Here is a 6,160-nt window from a genome sequence, read left to right as displayed (position 1 = left end):
AGATTGTTAAAGTGGTAGAAATTGTGAATGCATATGTGATTGTGTTGAAAAGGGAAAGTGTGCATGTGACAGAAAGAGTTAAAGAGAGTGTGTGTCAGAGAAGGAAAGTGTGCGTGTGTTCCTTGAGGAGTGGTTGAGATGAAAATTATGGATGTACGATCACATTGATATAGTTCAGTATAATATTGTCACACGTGTAAACTATCCACTGCCAACCCTCTCAGTGCCTCTTTCAATGTTCAATAATGAGGCACACTCATTTCCTGGTATCATTTCATATTTATTCAGAGCTGTGGTTACAACGTTCACAAATGCAAAATGGTAAATGTCTAAAGAGGGGAGAGTACTCCCTATTCTACCCAGAATTAAAGTTTACACACAAACTTCTGGGGACAATTGCAACAGGAAATCTCCACACACCAAATGGAATAATCATTTCACCCGCTCCTGATACCCTTCAATAGTCAGATTATTCACTAAATAATGACATTGCTGCAGAAATTACATGGCAAAACTAAAACAAACAACAAAATGCGGAATGTCTCACAGCGACTGATCTGAATCATTATTTTCCTCAGACTAACAGTCACTAGAACTGATGGTGTTGAGGAGAGGCGAGTTAAGTGAACCGTGCCTCACACTGCAGGAATACCTGGACCCTTTCTTCCAGTCGGTGGCTGAGACTGTCAGGTAACTGCTCAGGCTGTAGCTTTGATCACTGTCCAGGGATACAGCACTTGTTGTCATCCCACTGTCTGTTTCCTTCCCATCCACGCTCCATAGGACCTGCACAAAGCCCGGCTTAAAGTGACTCACCAGACAGGACAGCGTCGCTGACCCCATGTCTATTTGATCTGGCGAAGGAGGGAGCAAAAGGACAGATGGTTTCCGATCATCACTACCTGTGTGTGGGGAAAGAGAGTAAAAGATGTTTAAATGTATGAAATAAAAAAATACTCACCGATGCGTGAAAGGAAAGTTAGGAAATATGTAAGAGTCTGAACTCCGTGTGAAGGGACAGAAACTTTAAATTATTAGTATATAAGACTCTGACTTCATGTGTGAGTATGCCTCAGAAACAGTATAATTAATATCCGGCAGTCTGACCTGTGTGTGTTCGAGAAATGCAGAGCGGGAGACAGATTTATTCCTGTGTATAAGGCTCTGACTTCTGTGCTTGTTTTTATGAATGAGAGAGAGAGAGGACAGAGAGAATTATTGGCATGTTACAGGCTGTCCTGTATGTGTGAGTGTGTGTGAGAGAGAATGATTAAAATGTCATTCTGACCTCTGTGTATTTGTGTGTGTTAGGGAGACAGATAGGACAAGACTTATTAATATAGCCATCTAAACGGCGCGTGAGAAATGGTTATTAATATATATAACATTCTGACCAGGGTGTGACAGACCTATTATAATGGATTCTGCAGAAGGGTCACTGGACCCAAAACATTATCTCTGATTTCTCTCCACAGATGCTGTTAGATCTGCTGACACTTCCTCGCAATTTATGTTTTTGATTAACATGAACAATTTGACCTGTGTGTGAGGCAGATAATTATTGATGTAAACTCTGATCTGTGTGTTATTTGCGTGAATATGAGAGACAGAGAATTACTTATGTAAATAACACTCTGATCGTTGTGATTGAGTGAGACAGAGAAATATTAATATAACTCTGACCAGTTTGCCTAAGTCAATTATTGAATTTACACTATCTGATCTGTATCTGCCGACAAAGAATTATTGCTGTTGCAAATTCTAATGTGTTTTTGTGCGCGCGTGAGAGAGAGGGAGACGGCCAACTATTAACAGAAATAAGTCACTGACTTGTGCTTTTGTAAAGGAGAGAATTATTAATATAATTAGCTCGCTATGAGATAGAACTGTTAAACTGACGTCTGAGTGTGCGTGTGTGTGTGTGGGGGGGGGGAGGCGAGATAGAAGCGGGGGAGAGAGAGAAAGAGAAAGAGAGCGAGAGAGAGAAATGTAAATACAAATAACTCACTGGCCTGTGTATATCTGAGAGAGAATTATTACTGTAACACTGACTTGCGTAGATGAGATAGAATTATTGATGCAATCCCTGATCTGTCTCCTTGTGGGTACGTGAGAGAAAGGGAGAGAGAGAGATGGGGGGCGGAGAGAGAGAGAGAATTATTAACGTCAATTGCACGCTGATCTATTTGTGTGTAAGAGAATTCTTGATTAAATCTTGAGGCAATGTGTGAGTTGTGTGTAAGTGAGAGGGAGAATTGTTAAAATACTTAACATTCTTCCCTGGATTTTTTTTTGTGAAAGGGAGAATTATTAAGGGAAAAAGAAATGTTGTTAGAACGTCTGACTTGTTTGTGCTTGGCTGTGAGAGCAAATTATTAACATATATAAAGCAGTGCACGTTCATGTGTGTTGGAGACAGACAGGGAGAGAGAATTGTTGATATAAATAACATTGACTACGAAATGTTTGTGTGAGAGTTAACTATTAATGTAACACTGACCTGCGTATGAGAGAGGAAAAGGCTAAGAGTTAGTAATATAACTGTCTGACCTGCATGTGAGAGATAAATAATAATATATATATAAACAATACTCTGACCTGTGTGCAAGAGAAATATAACGATGAACTTTCTGACGTACGTGAGAGAGAGAATTAATAATGCATACTCTCATCTGTGTATACACATCTGATATGATCGAGGGACAAAGAAAGAGAGAAAGAAAGAATTACGAAGATATATAACACTGACTGGTGGGTGTGTTTGTGTGTGTGTGTGTGTTTGTGTTTGTGTGTGTGTGTGTGTGTGTGATAGAGAGACAGAGAGAATTACAAGCATAACACTGACCTATGTCAGTGTTATTGAGAAAAACTATCTGACCTGTATGCATTAGTGAACAAGTATTACATTGTAACAATGCCCTGTGTGTGAGAGACAACTCTTGGTAGAAATATTGTTACAACCTCTGAACTGAGTGTTTGTGAGAGATAGAGAATTATACACAGATATAACAAACCAGCCTTGGTGTGTATATGTGTGTCAGACAGAGAGAGAGAGAAAGAAAGAAAGAGAGAGAGAAGTATGATTGCTATATCTTTGTTTGAGAAAGAGTTTGGGAACACAATCATGATCTGTGTGTTCGAGAGAGAATTATTGATATAATCTCTGATGTATGTAAATTTGCGTGAGAGAGAATTACTAATATTAATATCACGCTGAGCATTCTACGCATTGGGATGGGGAGGGGTGCAGAGGGGAAGGTGGGAGAAGGGCAAGAGGGAGTGAGAGAGATGGAGAGAGCGAATTTATCACATACATAAAACCCCTGTGTGACTGTGTTTTATGCGAGAGACAGAACTTTAGTTACATTGACCTGTGTGTATGAGAGACAGAGAGGAAGAGAGAGAAAGATTGATGTAAATAACCTTATGACCTGGGTGCGTCTGTGAGTGAGACAACTATGACCGAAACTCTGACTGGTGTGTGTAAGAGAGAATTATTGATACAATCTCTGAACTGCCTGTGTTGCGAGAAAGAGAACACTTACTGGAATGTGTGGGATGATTATTTTTTATAATCTCAGATCTATCTATTTTTGTGTGTGTGAGAGAATTAGTAATGGAAGTAACACTTTGACCTATGTGTGTCTGAGAGAGACAGAATTACTAAAATATAGATAACTTGTTTGTGTGAAGGTAGATTATTGTTATAATCTCTCACCCGTGTGTGTTTTATGTGTGAGTGAGAGAGAGAGGGAGAGAGAAAATTATTAAATGAACTCTAACTTGTGAATGCGACAGAGAATTTTTGGTAGAATCTCTGACCTACATATGTAGGGCGTTAGAAATATTAATATATCGCTGACCTGTGAGTGTATGAGACCGAATTTCTGATATAATGTCTAACCTGCATGTGTATGTGAGAATAAGAATGATTAATATAAATAACACACTGAGTTGTGTGTGGACATTTGCACGTGCGCACGCATATGTGCATGTTCATCTGTGTGTGCATAAGAGAGTGAAGGGGACACAGAGAGAGAGAGAGAGAGAGAGACAAAGAGATAGATTTAGAAAATAACGCACTGACCTGTGTCTGTCTGCATGAGAGGGAATCATTAATATAACACTGACCGGTAAGTGTGAGAGAATTACTGATATAATCCCTGACCTGTGTGTGTGAATGACAGAGAGTTTTAAAGAGCACTAATAATTAGTAATAAATACATAGCACTCGGATGTTGGGTATTCTGGTGAGAGAATGAATTATTAATATAACATTGATGAGTGTGTCACACAGAGGGGGAGAGGAAGACAGAATCATTGACGTAAATGGCATTCCGATCTGTGTGTGCCTGTGAGACAGACAGAATTATGGCAAGAACACCAAGCTGCATGTGTGAGAGAGCATTATACTCTATCTGCCCCGTGTGTGTGAATGCGATCAAAATACTAATACATGTAAAATGTCCTGACCTGTCCGATTATGTGAGAGAATTATTGATATAAACCATACTTTAACCTTCGTGATTGAGCGAGTGAGAGAATTGTTATACAATACTGACTTGTTGTGTAAGCTCGATTTATTGCGAAATATGTTAAATCATGATTTGGCGAAATTTGGAGAACTGAATCGACACTGAAGGAATAAAAATGAAATTAATCAGAATGATAAAGAGAGAGAAAACAGAATCACTTACTGCGAACATACAGGGTGGTCCCACCTCCGAAGATGAATCACAGAGAGGCATTCCAATGCTGTGGCTCACCCAGAAACCAAAATAAGAGCTGGTGTGGGGTGAACAGGAAAAAAAAAAGTATTAGTAATTTGTGCTTTTCCACATTGCGCCTTTCTCGGCGAGATGAGGGGCATGTGGGTCAGACTGATTCACAGATGAGAGAGCGTTTCAGTAATCCCTATCACCCAGAGGACCCTGGCAGTGCAGGGTTTGATCCAGAGACCAACATCTCTGGAGATCTGACAGAAACCCCTCAAATTTCAGCTGGGCTCTACACGCAACTACACAGAAAGATATTGCTGGAGGTAGTGATTTGTCTTCAGGTAGTGATGTTTCAGGCGCTGTTGAAAATTTGAGCAGTTCTGCAAACTGGATTATTGTATTGGCTTGTCTCACTGTGATAACCGGCTGAGCTATCCCACACAGCACAGTAATAGACGGCAGAGTCACCGGAGACCAGATTTCCGATGGTTAGGATGTAAGTGTTACTGGGGGAGTCTCGAGAAGGTTTGAAACGGTTAGTGAAACCAGTGCCCCTGAAAATGTCATTATCGTTCTCATGCCTGATCACCCAGACCGGGGCTTCTCCGGGACTCTGTCGGTACCAGAGCACATCGTAGCTGCCTATTTTACCGTTCTGCATCACACACTTCAATTGGGCAGTCTGACCGGCAGAGAGTGGGTCAGACACTGGACTCTGACTGAGGACAGGGACAGCCAAAGTACCTACAATTAAAGGAACAGAATACATTGAGAGACGTTGCCAGCGGGTGTGAAACAAAACGAAGTGGCATTTAACGGTCAGACATTAATCCAGAGCAAGTTCTGACCTGTTACATGGAGCAGCAGCACACACAGCAGTCGCAGCATGGGAAACATTCCTGCTGGAGAATGCACGGAAACAGTCAGCTGTCGTGGCTGGTCCCTTTAATCGAGGTGTTTGTTCTGAACTCCCCGGAGACCCTTCGCACCCAGTGTCAGTAAATCGGAGTCGGCTTCTCCCACCTCTATTTATTCAGTGCAATGCAAATGAAGAGACAGAGACCAGGCAAATCGACACTTCGGGGTTTTCACCCATCTATTTCTGGCTTCTCACATCATTGTCCATCATCCGAACTTTAGGGTTTATGGTGTTTAACATGCGATTGGATTTAGTTCACATAGTAAACAAGTGCAGATGTAGGTTATTCAACTCATCGAGCCTACTCTGCCATTGAGTAAGATCATGTTCGAACATTCAAATGTTCATTTTGTCCCTCAATACCTTGGATCCCTTTAGCCTGAACAGCTATATCCTCTCCTTCTGAAAACATGGACTTCTAAAAGAAAGCTTACATTTCGCCTTTCTTTCTCTGAGCTTCCACGGTGTCACAAAGTCACAGAGTCGCATAAGCTATCGCACAGAAATAAGCCATTTGGCCCCA

General features: G+C 41.0%; 1 long non-coding RNA gene across 1 annotated transcript; it reads right to left on the bottom strand.

Annotated features, from left to right (window-relative positions):
- Nucleotides 1-265: 265 nt before the first annotated feature.
- Nucleotides 266-5,655, bottom strand: LOC122542377. The gene is made up of 3 exons (XR_006309791.1): nt 5,567-5,655; nt 4,698-4,785; nt 266-854 (listed from the first exon to the last, which is right to left on the bottom strand). It is a non-coding gene; the product is annotated as an uncharacterized LOC122542377 (long non-coding RNA).
- Between the last annotated feature and the right edge of the window lie 505 nt (nt 5,656-6,160).

The sequence above is a fragment of the Chiloscyllium plagiosum genome, chromosome 39 (genome assembly GCF_004010195.1).
Source record: "Chiloscyllium plagiosum isolate BGI_BamShark_2017 chromosome 39, ASM401019v2, whole genome shotgun sequence".
Taxonomy (NCBI): Eukaryota; Metazoa; Chordata; class Chondrichthyes; order Orectolobiformes; family Hemiscylliidae; genus Chiloscyllium; species Chiloscyllium plagiosum.
The sequence above is the reverse complement of the archived record's forward strand: the minus strand, read 5'-3'. Positions and strand labels throughout refer to the sequence as shown.